At 42.9% G+C, this 15,921-nt stretch overlaps 1 protein-coding gene across 9 annotated transcripts in view; it reads left to right on the forward strand.

Annotated features, from left to right (window-relative positions):
* The window catches only part of TMCC3 (transmembrane and coiled-coil domain family 3), a 299,493-nt gene that overhangs the window by 245,659 nt on the left and 37,913 nt on the right, over positions 1-15,921 (forward strand). The window contains exon 1 of one of the 9 annotated variants that reach the window (XM_058741781.1): positions 6,271-6,290. The exons of 7 other annotated variants lie outside the window; for them this stretch is intronic. The gene's annotated coding sequence lies outside the window, so the exon portion shown is untranslated. One more of the 9 variants, XM_058741776.1, reaches the window with a different exon arrangement.

The raw sequence follows: 15,921 nt of genomic DNA on the forward strand, positions 1-15,921 counted from the left end.
TACCTGGGGAACTTGTTAAAAATATAGAAACTGGACTCCCAGACCCAAAGATATTGTAAGTCCTATAAAAGGGCCTGGGCATCAGTCTTTTTTTTTTTTTTTTTTTTCCTTATTTGAGGGTGTGTGTGTATTTCTTTTTAGGGTTTTTAAAAAAAATTTTTTTTAATGTTTATTTTTGAGAGAGGGGGAGAGAGAGCACATGTGAGGCAAGGGAAGGGGAGAGAGAGAAGGTGGGGACAGGATTGAAGGGGGCTCTTGGCTGAAAGCACAGATCCCAATGCAGGGCTTGAACTCACAAACTGAACCAAAGTCAGACACTTGACTGACTGAGCCACCCAGCTGCCCCAGGTTTGTTTTTTGTTTTTTTGTTGTTATTTATTTATTTTTAATTTAATTTTTTATTTTTTTAAATTTACATCCAAATTAGTTAGCATATAGTGCAACAATGATTTCAGGAGTAGATGCCTCAGTGCCCCTTACCCATTTAGCTCATCCCCCCTCCCACAACCCCTCCAGTAACCCTCCGTTTGTTCTCCATATTTATGAGTCTCTTCTGTTTTGTCCCCCTTTCTGTTTTTATATTATTTTGCTTCCCTTCCCTTATGTTCATCTGTTTTGTCTCTTAAAGTCCTCATATGGGTGAAGTCATATGATTTTTGTCTTTCTTTAATTTCACTTAGCATGATACCCTCCAGTTCCATCCATGTAGTTGCAAATGGCAAGATTTCATTCTTTTTGATTGCCGAGTAATACTCCATTGTATATATATTTACCACATCTTCTTTATCCATTCACCCATTGATGGACATTTGGGCTCTTTCCATACTTTGGCTGTTGTGGATAGTGCTGCTATAAACATGGGGGTGCATGTGTCCCTTTGAGACAGCACACCTGTATCGGTGGATAAATGCCTAGTAGTGCCATTGCTGGGTCATAGGGTAGTTCTATTGTTAGTTACTTGAGGAACCACCATACTGTTTTCCAGAGTGGCTGCACCAGCTTGCATTCCCATGTTTTTGTTTTTAAATGTATTTTGAGAGAGAGCAAGCGAGCAGGGGAGGGACAGAGAGAGAATCCCAAGCAGGCTCCATGCTGTCAGCACAGAGCCGGATGCAGGGATGCAGGGCTTGATCTCATGAACTGTGAGATTGTCACCTGAGCTGAAATCAAGAATCGAATGCTTCATGGACTGAGCCACTCAGGCGCCCCTCTTTTTAGGTTTGACAAACATTGTGGCCTTCTCTCCCCAGTCTCACCCCAATTTCCAGAGTAAAACCGATTTTAAGTGTAAACATGTTTAGCACAAGTTCTGTGGTTAAATCGAGCCATTTAGTTTAAAAAAGGGTCTGTAACTCATACAGCAGGTGCTTGAGGAAAAAAAAAAAAAACTGACCTTCTGAGACTCTAAGACAAAATTCCTAAACTTGAACGATGAAATCATTAGCTGCTGGAGCAAACACATTTTAATGTGTATCTGCTTTGTTTGTTCTATTTACTGTTTAACAAAGATGGAATAACATTGTTAAAATGAAGAGTTTAGTAAAACTTTGGTGTAAGCCTGAATTTATGAAGGTTTACTTTTCTCCCCTTATTAACTGGCTTAACTTAAAAAATTGTTAAGTTTAGGGGCGCCTGGGTGGCTCACTCTTGATTTCGGTGCAGGTCATGACCTCATGGTTCATGAGTTCAAGCCCTGTGTCAGCTCCATGGTGACAGTGCAGAGCCTGCTTGGGATTCTTTTTCTTCCTCTCTCTTTGCCCCTCCCCTGCTCTCTCGCTCTCACTCTTTCAAAATAAATAAACTTCTAAAAAAGTGCAAGTTTATAGGAGAAAAATCTCATAAAGGACGTAAGGTGGAAAATGTTCTTAGAACTTTTAACCCAGAGATAAGCACTGTTAATATTTCTTATGTATTTTTACATAAATGTTTTCTACACAAAACATATATATCCATTATTTATTTAACCAGTCTCCTATTGATATACAATTTAAGTGCCTTCTAGGGTGATGGTTTTTTTCCATGTTTGTTTGCTTTGTAATACTGTACTGAATATTTTTGTACATCTTTTTTCTGTAACCATGTATGGATAGATTTCTAAAAGAGAGATTGTTGAGTCAAGGGGTATGTGTCTTTTAAATAAGGAAAAATGGGAATACAGTGCCCTTACAAAGGTTTCACCAATTTAACTGGTGAAATCTTTGATTTTCAAAAGACTTTCCTGTCCCAGTTTATTCTAATAGAGCAGGCGAGCAGCTAACTGTCCTTGTCTACTTACACAAAACCTGAGACGTACCTCAGGTCCTCTGGTTGGAGGGATGAGTAGAGATAGTTCATAAAGAGAAGAATTTAAAAGGTATTTAAGGAGTATGCCTGGGTGGCTCAGTCGGTTAGGTATCTGACTTCAGTTCAGGACATGATTTTACCATCTTGAGTTCGGGCCCCGTGTTGGGCTCTGTGCTGACAGCTCAGAGCCTGGAGCCTGTTTCAGATTCTGTATCTCGCTCTCTCTCTGCCCCTCCCCTGCTCACGTTCTGTCTCTGAAAAATGAATAAACCTTAAAAAAAAAAGTTAAAAGGTATTTAAGGTGTTCCCTGGGAGAGGAAAATAGAGAAATAGCTTAGTAAAGCAAATAACCCTGAATTTTCCAATAGAATTCTTTGGGTCACATGAGGTCCCAGAACCTGAATTGGGTTCTGAAGAAAGTAAGACGATCTTGGAGCATCATATACTGTGAGAAAGCCATGGCCTGTTCCCTGGATATGGTGCTGCTCCTTTGGTAGATCTTGTAGGGCACTTGTGAGTGAAGCATCGTGGTGATGAGATGCTGTTCATTTTACATAACCTCTGATGCAAGTCACGGTCTAGTTAGGGTGTGTGTGTGTGTGTGTGTGTGTGTTTCAAGGTAATGTTTAAATTAAAAGAATTACTTTTCAGTAGTCTTCTGGCCCAGACTGTGTGCGTGTCCTTAGTGTCTGAGAGATAACTAACACAAATCAGGAGGCCTGTGGCCTGGGGATGTTGCTGGTTTAGTGGCAGATGCCATCTAATCTGGCCATCTACCTGCCTTCGTTTTGCCTCCTACTGGCAGCAAGATAGGAGGGGATCTTTTAGACCCAGAAAATTAGTTGAATTTATTCAGGTCTGGGAAATTCAAATCTATTCAAGGCAGAGAAGAATGAAGAGGTGTCCTGGATCTATATGTCAGTAAGAGTTGAAACCTTACAGCTGGCTAAGAGGGATGGCCAGGTGGATTGTGAGTTAAAAGGAGCCATCCAGAGTCCAGACAGTCGGGGAGCAGCAAGAACCTCAGGCTAGAGGTGGCATGTTGGAGAGTGAGTGTGTGTTCTTTCTCAGCACTCAGGGACCAAGGTGCCCTCTCAGACTGGTCATGCTTCAGCCGAGCCACACCTGGGCGGGTGGAAGACAGCCAGGAGTAAAACAAGTTCTGAAGTCTATAGCTCTGAATTGAATCATTCTCTATTTTTAATCAAAATTAGTAAGTGAACCAAATGACTAGATAGCCTCAAGGCAATTGTCAAGTAATTTCACATTAGAAACTTGAGAGAGGTTTTTTGTTTTTGTTTTTATTTTTGTTTTGGTTTTTGGGTTTTTTTTTTGTTTTTTTTTTTGAGATATTTATGACTGGGACACAGACCTGAAGTAGGTATGCAGAGCTGGGCCATGGATGAAAGAGTGGATATCTGAGGCTGCCAGGGGAAGGACTAGGAAGGGAGGAAGAGGTGATTGTGAATGTGTTTTTAGCAAGTAAGTTGGAGATAACATAAAATATCCAGTGACCAAGGTATTCTCAGACTAGGAAGGCAGCCATAAAAATAGGTAAGACAAATTGGAGCCCAAATTTGAAGTCAAAACCCAGAGGAAAAATGAATGAGCTTGGCTATGTGCAGTTGAATTCTGTATGCCGTAGTGGTCTGATTTTTAAATCTTATTGTAATTTAAGATGTTCATTTTAAGAGTTAGAATAGGCCAAATGCATTCAGCAAAGAAAATATACTCTTCTTATATTAAAAGTATGGTATTGATTTAACATTTAGTTTAAGGCAAGATCCATTTGCTAGATTTATCTTTAACATTTGTTTAAGACTTTTACTTGAACGGAGCCAGAGGATAGAAGCTTATGATGTAGTATTAACTTTGGTAGACACTCTTCCTCTGAAATATTACAGTATAGTTTTACGTAAAGAGTCAAGTTCTGTTGACTAGGCTTTATTATACTGACAACATTCTGTCTCTTTTCCAGACCCCAGTGTCTCTGTCCTCCATCACACCCTGCCCCCGACACAGAATTAAATCAATACCACTTAAGCCACACAGCAGTTTTGAGATCTTTGCATTAGTTATTTAATGTGAAGGGCAGGAAACCCCTGGTCCTCTGACCATTCTGGCCTGATTTTTTCTTGTGGCTTATGGCCATTCAAATATTTGAGAATCTTTTCATACAAGGAAGGTCAAAGGGATTTAAAGACAAATGACTGACAGCAGGAAAGCTTGTAATCCGTTGCAGGGGTTAGTACTCAAGTTATCGTAATAAGAACCGGTGTATGATCACGAGAGAGCAAGAGAAAAATAAGGAATATCTTGTGTCTGGTATGACATCAAGTTCTTTTTCTGATCTCATTAATTTCTAGGAGGAATTTCCTCAGATGAGACTAGAGTCTCAAGAACGTTAACTTAATCGCCCAAGGTCACATGGATGGCAGCTAGATGGCAGTTAGTAGAGTTAGAATAGGCAAGCTTAAGAGTTAGAATAGGCAAAATGCATTCAGCAAAGAAAATATGTTCTTCTTATATTAAAAGTATGGTATTGATTTAACATTTAGTTTAAGGCAAGATCCAAGCTACTCCAAGCTGCTAGATGGCAGCTGGGATGTGACCAGATCCGCTGGACCTTAAAGTCCACGCATATCCCGTCAGTAACTGGCCCCCCAGACGCTGTCGCCAATAGGCTCCAGTTCTGTTTCTTTAGCCCTGCCTTTCGCTGAGCGTCCATCTAGGTATCTATGCTTGAATGGCCCACAGGAACCTCACATCCATCCTCTGCCCCCAGTCTCCTCCTGCTGCCTCTCCCCAGTTTTTCTGTCTTGTAAATGATCTTCCTGGCCACCAGAACGAATGCAAAAGAAGTGAGATTTTCTTTGACTCTCCCTTTTAATCTCCACATCCAGTTGGTGGCACATCCTTTTGACGATGCCTCTTTGGGGTACCTCAGGCGCTCTGCCCTCCTTCCCCACTACCACTGTCCAGCCTTCACCGACTCTTGCCTTAGATGCCTACAGCAAGCTCCAGTCTGTTGCACCAAACGTGTTTTCCCTTCTGCTTCTCAGAACGACTTGTCTGAAGCCAAGGTCTGGTCATCCTAATCCCTTTAGCAACTGCCACATGGCCTGTTGGATGAAATCCTAACACCTTAGCATGACTTCAGGGAACTCTCGAGGTCTGATCTCTGTTCTGCCAGCCCAGTTCTTCTGCCTTCTCCACCTTGCCCTGAGTCCTCCAAATCCTTACCTGCTGTCTGGCTGACCAGTTCGGAACTCACTTTACCTGAAGCACCTTTTGACTGACAAGTCTCTTCCTGCCTTGTATCCACCTCGTCCCTTTCCCTCTCCTTCCTCGCTGCCCCCTGGGCTCCCTTTCCCAAGTGCTGCCTTATAGCCACAGGTACACCCAGGGCACTCATCAGAGACTGTCAGTGTTTTCCTGGCCGCCAGACTGAGAGTGGGGGAGGGGAGGGACTGTCCCCTTACAACTCCAGCACGCCTTGCTGTGCCTGACACTCAGAGGCACCAGTGAGCATCTGTCTCATGAATGAGGCGACAGAGGAAAGAGTCTCCTGACTCCTCACTTCATCCCGGCGACTGCCCTTCCCTCGGCGTTGGAGCCACTCACTGCTTGCTCCACAGTCATTCATGTTGGTGTTTCTTGTGCTCAGTTCACCCCTTTGCCCTGGCTCTTCCCAGAGTGTGTTGAATTGAGCCCATTTCTTCGTCAGTAAACCAGGAGCGCCAGACTGAGTGTCTTCTGGGGTCCTCTTGCCATCCCCGGGCTGTGTGGTGACAGGACCCCCTTCTTGTCTGCCCCCCCCCCCCCCCCCCCCGCACAGATACAGAATGTGCCTCTTCTGGCAGCACAAAGAGCCCACTTGTCCAGCAGTGGCTTGAACACAGTATATTATTGCTGGCAGTTGGATTGGTCCCACTGCAGGGCGTGGAGTTTCCCTGAGACAAGCACAGGACTACTCAGATATGTGAGCAGTATCTCCAAAGTCCGGGGTGAGTCATATGGTAGGTGCTGTCGGAATATCAAGCCCGTCCGCCTCACAGCCTCAGATGCCTCTCGGGCAGGAAGGTGAGCAGGCTGCTGACCCTGTTCTGCCCTCTGATTTGTCGTGTGGTGTTCGGTAAGTCTCTTCACCCGCTCTCCCATTCCAGGCAGCCTGTGTAAATATATACTGTAGAGCTTTGTGGTCATTAATGGTTTATGAGGTGCTTAAAAGAAATACAAATTATTTTTGTGCTTGCCCCAAATCCTCCCTAATTGCCCAGCGGCTTTCTAGGTATTTAAACTGCCTAAATTCCTGAACCACCAAACCGTCTCGCCGGGGCCTTTAAGAATGTAAACCCAGCCTGTGTGGTTTAAGAAATGAGCAAATACACGCGGTGTTTGAGTGTGCCAGCTCCTGGCCGAAGCGAGCTGGTTCTCCATCCACTTCCCCTGGCTCTACCCAGACTGAGTTGGGTCTAACTCTGTATCCTGACTTTGGCTCTTTTGAAAAGTGGATATCCTTGAATCCTCCCTTTCCTGAAAACTTCAGACTCCATAAAACAGATTTTGTGTGGCAGTGTCGGCCACTGTCAGTGCCCCATGAGAAAGATGGGTGTGGTGGCTGTGGGCCGGGAGAGGGAGCAGCAGTGGGAAGTGTAGATCTGTAGGCAGGGCGCCTCCTGCTGTCCTGGGACACCGCCCCGTGGTGATGGATGCAGGGCTCCCTGTGGGCTGGAGAATGTTCATGTCACCCGAGCTCTGCCCCTGTGAGCTGCCCGATCTCCTGGGAAATTGTATTCAATTTGTGACTTTGTATGTGTGCCTGGGCCACGGAAGGTTTCTGTACATTGCTACAAAATGCCTATACTGTTTCATTTCCTGGGCATTAAACTATTTGAACACATTAGTTTGGTCTCACAGGTTGATCTAGAATATTCCAAAGGTGGGCTTACTGTTGATAATGATCCCTAGCCTTTGGAAACAAACAATTGGTGATGGAGGAGGGGTGTGGAAAGTTGGAGGAGTGTGCTGCTTATCATTTGATCTTTTGCATCTTGAAGATTAAATTTCTGTTATTAAAAAAAAAAAAAATTGGAGAGCCTATTCTAACAACAAAGCATCTTAGCAGCCTCCTAGCATAGTGAATGCAACAGTCACGTACAGTTTGGGTTGGAATGAAAGGGGAGATGGCCGCCCAGACCGTGAGGGCACCGCTTGTAATACAGCTGCGCCGGCCGCTCTTCAAGAGGATGTGGGAAGGGGTGTCTTCTTGCCAGCTGCTGGTCTACCAGGCTGTTCTGGAGAAGCCTCCTCAATGTGGGCAGACCCTTCCCGGCTCTGCCTCCTCCTGATTGCCGTCCTGCAGCTGACCGAGGAGTTGTCTCAAGTGCAGACCAGGGTGGTTTGCAGGTTGCCTGGGGGTTCGTCTGTAGCCTGAGGGAAATTTGGTCTCGTGTACGTTCTCTCTCTTTCTCTCTTTATCTAGACTATACCCTTTACATTCCTGGGTGTGACCCGGAGGACCAAGTCAGGACCCCCTCCGGGGATGGCTAGGAGGCCTTTAAGTTCAGGTCACATTAAGCAGGTCCTCAAATTTAGATTTTAACATTATTACCCAAGAGTTAAGCATAGAACCAGAGATAGACCAAAAGGATTAAAAGATAGATGTCACTCAATGTGTAACTTAAACGATACGCACCCACACAGAGTTTATCACACGGTGTAACTTACTCCATGGCTTTTATTTTTTAAATGTTTATAGATTGTGAAATACTAAACAGAAAAGATTGCACTTAAAAAATAACGTGAAACACTCCTGCACCTAAAACCAAGGGTAAGAAATTGGACTTGATCCCATGACCTTTTCCGGGATTGCATATCCCCTCCATCACAACCCCTGCCTCTCCCCCTGCCCCCACCCTGAGGTCTGGCTGTCCTAAGGTATGTGTTAACCATTCTCTTGCTTTTTCTTCGTCATTTTACCACCTGTGTGTTCATACCTAAATAAGTGTTGGCCTGTGCTTGAACTTTAGAAAGTAGTATTCGTACTGCATGTAGTTTTTTCCACTTGGTTATTTTAAGATTGATCTATTTTAATTGTACATTGTAGCTATGGTTCATCTCCTTCCATGTAACAAATGCACACAGTGTATATATATATTCATTCTGTTGCCTATAGACCTTTGGGTTATTTCTGGGTGGTGGTTTTCTGTTGTGAACATTGTGGCTATGATTTTTTTTTTTTTTTTTTTTTTTTTTTAGCAGCAGGCAAAAGTTTATGAGAGTATAAGATTAGAAAGGAAGAATAGTAAGAAAGCTCTCTTTACAGAGGGAACATTTGAAAGTGCATGCCCCTGTGCTGTGAATTTTTTTTTTTTTTAATGTTTATTTACTTTTGAGAGAGAGAGAGAGACCCAGCATGAGCAGGGGAGGGGCAGACAGAGAGGGAGACACAGAATCTGAAGCAGGCTCCAGGCCCTGAGCTGTCAGCACAGAGCCCGACGCGGGGTTCGAACCACAAACCGCAAGATAATGACCTGAGCTGAAGTTGGACACTCAACCAACTGAGCCACCCAGGTGCCCCGCTATGAATATTTTTAATACACTTTCTTAACATGAGCATTTGGTCCTAGGAATGGAATTTCTCTAGAGCATGTGGCAAACAATTTTTAATGTTTTAAGAATTCATTAAATTATGAACATTTTAAATATATCTTGTAATCTGATTTCAGCATTGCTTTGTTCAAATCCTGGAGCCATCGAAAATGTTTTTACATTGAAATAGTAGGGCCACCCTATTTTGGCCCCTGAGACACTTTAACCTTAAGGAGATACCCTTACTGCTTTTCGTAGTTGTTACAGAAACCATTTTTGAAGGGCAAACCCAAACTTTAAGAATTGAGAACACGGGGGTGCCTGGGTGGTACAGTCAGATGAGCGTCCAAACTCTTGATCTCAGGATTCGTGAATCTCAGGTTTCGTGAATCTCAGGATTCGTGAGTTTGAGCCCCACATCAGGCTCTGCATGCAGAGCCTGCTTGGGATTCTGTCTCTCCTTCTCTCTGCCCCTCCCCCGCTTGTGTACGCTCTTTCTCAAAAAGAAAAAAAAAAAAAATTGAGAGTCACAAATAAAGCAGTCTAGCCCTCAGGAGTCACATGAGCTGTATATATGGAAACAGTCACCAGGTAGTCACTCTGTGACTGTCTTCGACTTACTATCCTGAATACTGAGGTCAGTTATTTTGCTATTTTTAAAAAAATATGTTATTTTGCTATTAGTAAAATCATAGGGCCCAAGAGGAGTGAGCAGGAAAGTATCTTGAGAGTGCTAATGAAATTTTAAAGGTATTTGCATATTAGTCTGACTTTGAGAGTACAAGCCCTGGGAACTTTGTTAAAAATAATATCAAAGTGAGTAACAACAGACCCTTCCAGAAATCAATATATAACAAAAAGTATCACTGTCCCCAAATTCCCAACCCTGTTTCCCAGAGGTAACCACCATTCACAGTTCCTGAGATTTCCTTCTGGAAATTTTCCAGACAACTAAAGTACGCTTGTATATATTTATATAAACCCCCAAACTCTATATCTTTTAAAGCACAAATGAGCCTGTGTAGAGACCTAGCTGTGCATCTTGGTTTTCTCCCCTAACAATGAGGCTTGGATAGCTGTCCGTGTAGCCCATTCACATTCACTTCCGTTTTAGTGGCTACATTGTTTTCCATTGTGCTGGAATTTTCTTAAGCGTCTCCCCTCTGATAGGTGTCTGTGTTGATTCTGGAACTGGAAATAGATGACGGTGCTGGTGGTGGTGGTTCAAGGAGACTGTCCAGTTAGAAGCAGCAAAGAGGTGGGCAGCTGGGTGGCTCAGTGGTTAAGCGTCTGACTTCAGCTCAGGTCACGGTCTTGCGGTTCATGAGTTCGAGCCCCGCATTGGGCTCTGTGGTGACAGCCCGAAGCCTGGAGCCTGCTTTGGATTCTGTGTCTCCTTCTCTCTATGCCCTTCCCCCACTCATTCATTTCTCTCACTCTCTCTCAAAAATAAATAAACATTAAAAAATTTTTAAAAAACAGCAAAGAGTAGGAAAAAGAGGCAAAGACCTATAAATAGTTGGATATCACTTCTGTTCTTTAAATCTCTTGAGGTTTTTTTTTTCTTTTTTTTTTTTTTTTCTTTTCCTTTTGCAGCTCTTTGGAGAACATAGGAAGCTCAGAAGCACTAGGTTCTTTTTCCTCCTTGCCCTTCCTTCCTTGTGGTGGAAGAGACTGTGGTATCTAAGTTTCTGAGGGAAAGAAACGTACTCACAAGTTCCTGCTTCAAGAACTGGGCAGTGAGCACCGGACTGTTCTACCCGATTAGCAAACTTCTGCTGATTCATCTGTGTGGCTATGGAGGGGTTTCCTTTTACAGAGCTTATCATCGCATTAATATTTTCTCTAACGGTGTTGTTTGCAAACACTGTAGGTTGCCTGTGCAAGCACGATTCTTTCTCTTTCTGTCTGGCTGGCTGAGCCGGCTCCTGAAGTAGAGGCTGAAAATGTTAGATCCTGCTTGCACAGCCTCCCTTGCAACTAGGGTATGGACCGGTGACTCAGCCCTGGCCAAAGGGCCCTAAGAGGAGATCTGCTGGGCAGTTTCTAGAAAATGTTCTCCTCCTTAATAAAGTGTGAAAGAAAAGTGGTTTGCTTGTCTGCAGCCAGAAACGGTCTGCATGTGATTCTTAGAACCTCAGTAGCTCTTTTTGCCTCCGTGAGAGAACAAGCAGATGTCCCAAGAGTGATGGAACGGAAAAATGGAGAGAGCTTGGGTCTTTGATAACATTTTTAAGTCACCAAAATTAGCCCTTTCGTCTGATCTTTGTACCTGATTTGGCATTTCACCCAGAGGAAATAATATCAAAGTACAAAACAACGTTGTAAGACAGCCGTGTGCCTGCTGTGTTCAGAAGACATTGTGAGGCTCTAGGACTGCAGAAAAGCGGGGGAAAGAATAAGATAACTAATAATACGAGGCAGTAGAAAATGTAGTGCTGCAGGAAGGACTCAAAGCGGCAGGAGTTCTGAGTAAGAGGTGATAAATGACTTTGTGTGGAAAAGGTTAACATGAGCCAGATTGAGGGAACCCATGGTTTTGGTAAGTAAAAAGTTGGGGGTGGCGGTCGAGGAAGCCTGAGGTTTTACAGCAAACACAGGCTGTGGACTCAGACCTGAGTTGGAACTCGGGCTCATCACTCACTGGTTTGTGACCTTTTCAGGGTCCTTGACTTCCTTGATATTCCTTATTATAGACTAAACATAACCTGTAGAATTGGGGTGAGGAATAGAGACAAAATATGTCAGACACCTGTCATGCCAACAGGCAGGCACCAAGTAGATGGTGGAGGTGGAGGGGGTAGTGAGACCGCATCCTTGGGGGAGCTCATGAGCCAAGGGGAGGCGAGCCAGTAGAAACCACGTGGGCATGTCGCTTTTGATCTGGTCAAAGGTCACCTGGATATAGACCATTTGGTCCAGGTAATGGGGTCTGAGTACAGAACCTGGAGAGACGGGTTCAGGTTGAGACACAGAAGGCCTTGATTTCCAGCGAACTGAATTTAGACCTCCTCCTGTAGACAACCCGAGTGCTGCCACTGGGAGGGGCAGCCTGAGATAGTGAGACGCATAAGGAGGTGGTTGCAGTGGCCCAGTGTGCAGAATAAAAGACCTAGACTGGGCAGTGTCAGGTGGAAGGCAGGGAGGGGTTAGGAGTTGGAGAGATGATCGAGAAAGAAAGAGGATTTAGTGATATGAGAAGCAAGAGGGAGGAAAGAATTAACGAGTTCTAAAGACTGAATGCCTGTCTGTTGTTGAGTGTGAAATTCATAGTAGACTTGTAACACTTTCAGATAATCATATCCCAGGTTGGGACACGAACACTGAACACTTGGCAAGATTTATTGAAATTTTTGATGAAAGATGTTATATAAGTGGAAAATAAATGATGGTGCCCAAATCTGCTTATTGTTTAATTTTGTCTAATTATGTTTGTCACTTTCCCACTGTTTATATATAAAGTTTGGTTCCTTTGAAAAATGTGTCCCTTAATAAGATAAACATACCCTTGCTTCTGATTAGATATGATTGAACACTTTGAGTCAATCCTGTAATATGAAGTGTATATTCACTGACTGTTGACTACATGTTTATCCAGGATGAAAAGCAGGTGAGCATTTTTTCTCTGACACAAGGATTGTGGACATACGTATAGATATATTTACAATGCCTTATTGATAGAACATCAGTCATAACAACATCCAGAGTAATGAGATGACATCAGAAGCATCAAGTGTAGAGATCAAAGACATTTCAGTTCATCAAATTCAGAGTAATATCTTGGGCTGAATGAGGTTTCATAATGTTCGCAGTTGGTGAATCTTGAACAGATGGTTCTTTAACATTTTGAAATGCTGAATAAGGTAGGTGGACTCTGTTGAATTAATAAAGTGCACCACACTGGAATACTGTTATGGAGTTAGCAGCCCCTGGAGTCTTACTAAGTTCATCAGCTTTCCCAGTATAGGCAAAAAGAAAACCCCATCGTTCATGTATCTTAGGGAACTAGGTATGAGTAAAGCCTCTTAAGAAAGGCAGTCTTCCGACTGGGCATAAAATTAATAAGTTTTTCGATGGTAATTCTGCACCTAGGTGGTTCTGTAATATGCTCAGAACAGGTGTCCTGTCTGAGAGTTCTTGTGATCTCATTGGGAAGTTAGGGTTCTAGGCCAGGTATGGACCCAGGATTTGGTTCATTACCATTGACAGTAAAGAGGAAAAAGCATCTGACATTGAAACTTTCCCAGACGGCTTTCTTTCTATTCTTCACATGCCTCTTCTCCCCTTTTACTAATCTAATTTGGATTTTTAAATTTTTTTCAGATAGAATCTGAGTCATAATAGATACTGTAGATACACAGGTACATTGTGGTGCTTTCCTATAGCCAGAAGAATCTGGGATACTTTCCAACTATGGATGGCTTAGAGTGAGCGGAATAGGATTTGTGGCCTACGTTGAAGGATTTCTCCTTTCAATCCATAAATAAAAGACCAAAGGAATCGTAGCCTTCAGGGAAGTCATCTTTAACTCCTGCCTTTTCTTGCATTTTACGTAAAAATTCTATCCTCTGTGATCTGTCGAGCCCTCTGGTAAAAAGCATGAGGGCGGCAATCATTGGAACGTGTGTAGCCCCTCGTGTCTCCAGAAGAGAGAGTAGAGATGGAATAAATGATCTGTCATGTGTGTATGAGGCAAAATGCCCAATTGCTTATTATGTGACAGATAATATTTTAGATGAGAACTCAGCTATCCTTAGCTTCAAATGATTTTTTTTTTTTTTAAATAGTGGGTCTGGTTATAGAATCTCTGTGTCTCCAACAGAGGCCCGCTTAGTGTTGGTATGCAATGCAGTGTGAGTATACAGGCATATATTGACCAAATCCTACAGATTAGCGGATCCTTCTTACGTCTCTGTATACACAGCACGTGAACCGTATCCGAAATCTCTGTGTACAACATAACCACAGTTCTGTGTTTCTAAAAAGTTAAGAGTCTAAACAGTGTCTGTATTTAAGTGAGGGTGTTGGGGCGCCTGGGTGGCTCAGTCGGTTGAGCGACTGACTTCGGCTCAGGTCATGATCTCACGGTTCATAGATTCGAGCCCCGCGTCAGGCTCTGTGCTGACAGCTCAGAGCCTGGAGCCTGCTTCGGATTCTGTGTCTCCCCCATCTCTCTGTTCCTCCCCTGCTCGTTCTCTGTTTCTCTCTGTCTCCCAAAAATAAATAAACGTTTAAAAAAAAATTAATTAAGGGAGGGTGTTATGGGTGATTTTTTTTCCCTTGCATTTTTGATATTTCAAGATCTCTATTTCTCAGTATTTTTATGATTAAAAAATCCCAACTTACTTTAAAAACCCTGGCTTCCCCTTTCACCTGGTATTTTGTCCAGTCTAGTGTGGCTCACACAGCCAGCTGCGGGAGGGTCTGTGTTCTGTCCCGTGCCTCCCTCTCACAGATACTTGCCCTGCATGTCTTTTTTGCCCCAACCCTCTCAACTGTACCCTGATTCAGTCCTTCTAAATTCTAGACACCTCAAGAAACCACAGTTTCCCAAATATTCTGCTTTTTGCCTCTGTGGACACATTATGCTCCTTGCTAGGTTCTTTTGGCTGATTTTTGAGCTGCCCCTTCTATGTCCAAGTCAAATATCATCCTCTTAGAAGCCGTCTCCTTGAAGGCTTCTAGTTACTTTTTTCTGCCTCTTTATTCCTCACGTTGTTCTGCATTTCTGTAGTTCCATGTGTCTCCCTGCCCAGAGAGGGAGCTCCTAGGGCAGAGGCACAGTTTGTCATTTTTACCTTTCTGACTCTGGTGCTTTTAGCATACTGCCTGGCTCACAAAAGATAGACAAGGAAACATTTTTTGAGTAGAAATCCTGTATTTGGGGGGGCTTGGTGGAACCTAAATCAGTTCCATTAACTATCAGTTCCATTAAACTAAATTAGTCAATTCTGTTAATTATCATAAAAACATTTGGTCTAAATCAATTCCATTAACTATCATAAAAACATTTGGTTCAAAGTAAGTGAATAAGCTCTAATTGGACTTTGTGTGCTTTTATAGTTAAATTCGGCCTCTTAGAGAAACATTGGCTTTCTAAATAACTGTTATGTAATGAACCAGGTCATTTGCAGTCTGCATCAGCATGGTGTTTTGGATGTTGCTACATTTTGCAGAATTTAAGATTAAATATTTTTGTATCTAAACCTAATGGGATTAGTTATAACCACAGATATTAGTGCTTTGCTAGTATACCATACAGATTTCTTTGCTTTCTGTGTTTTGTGCATTTGCTCTGCTATATTCTGGTAGTAAGAATAAATACTTATTAGGCAGAGTCTTGAAAGCTTCAGGAACTTAAAAAATATTAAAGAGCTGGGGGCTCCTGGGTGGTTCGGTTGGTTAAGCGTCTGACTCTTGGTTTCAGCTCAGGTCACGATCTCACAGTTTGTGAGATCAAGCCCTGCATAGGGCTCTGCACTCACAGTGCTCGCTCACTCGCTGTCTCTCAAAATAAATAAACATTTTTTAAAAAACGTTAAAGAGCTGACAAAACGCAGTATGAATTGACACTAATGAAGTTAAAGTTCTTATTTTGCTAGAACTGAACAGTACAATTGTATATAATACAATGCTGTATTAGTCTACATTCATTTATTTTCAATGTTATAAGTACTGTAAAGATAAAATAGTAATTTGACAGCCCCTGTATTTTCATTGTCTAAAGGTTTGTTTTTTTGTTTTGTTTTTTTTTTTTTTGTATTTTTTACTTTTTTAAGGAATGACTTGCAGGTACATACATCTTAAATGTGCAGTCGGATGATTTTTACCTGTGTGTACCACGTTAACCACCACCCGCCTCACCATTGTCTGCACCCTAGGGCTCCCTTGTGCCACCTTCTGGCAGATCACACTCCCTGCCTCTGCTCCCCAGCAAGAGCAGTTCCGACCTCCACATCACAAGAATCATACAGCATGAAGTGTGACACAATGAGATTCGTCTATGTTGTGTGTGAATAGCTGTTCGTTCTTTTTATTTGCCGC

Source organism: Neofelis nebulosa, chromosome 8 (assembly GCF_028018385.1).
Source record: "Neofelis nebulosa isolate mNeoNeb1 chromosome 8, mNeoNeb1.pri, whole genome shotgun sequence".
Taxonomy (NCBI): Eukaryota; Metazoa; Chordata; class Mammalia; order Carnivora; family Felidae; genus Neofelis; species Neofelis nebulosa.